Raw genomic sequence first — 1,048 nt, 5'->3', positions numbered from 1 at the left:
TTGAAGGGTAATGATCATACGTCTGTAATGCATTGTATGGCCCAGAATAGGTCCTATTCTTCTACCTTTTCCAGGTAGTCGATGGCTATTCACAGCTACCACCTTAACACCAAAGAAGAGTTCGACCCAATGCTTTATTTCTGTCTTAGTGAATCCCGATTCGACATTAAAAGTATATTGATTCTTTCCCAATAAACGAAGACTTTTTTCTGTAAATACTGCGTATTTGATTCCATCCATAAATCGACTTTCCCTCCTATGCTCTGAGTTCCAGTATCGATAAGAATTCGAGTTCTTATTGTTCTTATGTTATGGTATGAATATACCATACCAATTCGTTATGTATGGATGATGGATGAGATTCCATGGATAGAGAGCCAGTTCCAATAGACTTATGGAATGTTCCCGTTCGTGTGCATCCAGCAGGAATTGAACCCGCAAATTTACCAATTATGAGTTGGGCGCTTTAACCATTCAGCCATGGATGCTTAACAGGGATCATCGTACATCGTAAATAACCAATTTTCATATAGAAAGACATATCATAGAAAAATGAAATCGAAAATATTCCGAGATGGCAAATATTCGGAGATGACTATGAAAACACCTCTCTGGATCCTCGAATTGAAAGAGAGATTGAGAGGGATCAAGAATCCTAATTCTCGCTATTTGGAATGGATCCAATTCTATTGAGTCTGACTCATAGTGATCATTTCTCTTTAGCAAAGAATGACCTTGGTTATCAAAGGATTGAACAACCGGGATCCATTTACTTATGATACCTAGTTGGCATTGATAACAAGGATCTAATGAATTATGAGTTTAATAGATCCTCTTTAGCAGAAAGACGTATATTCCTTGCTCATTATCAGACAATCACTTATTCCCAAACCTCGTGTGGGACTAATCGTTTTCATTTACCATCTCATGGAAAACCCTTTTCGTTCCGCTTAGCCCTATCGGGTATTTTAGTGATAGGTTCTGTAGGAACTGGACGATCCTATTTGGTCAAATACCTAACGAAAAATTACGATTTTCCTTTCATTAA

The sequence above is a fragment of the Triticum urartu genome, unplaced genomic scaffold, assembly GCF_056163025.1.
Source record: "Triticum urartu cultivar PI428250 unplaced genomic scaffold, HENAU_Tu73 scaffold688, whole genome shotgun sequence".
Lineage (NCBI taxonomy): Eukaryota > Viridiplantae > Streptophyta > Magnoliopsida > Poales > Poaceae > Triticum > Triticum urartu.
This window is presented reverse-complemented; position numbering follows the sequence as displayed.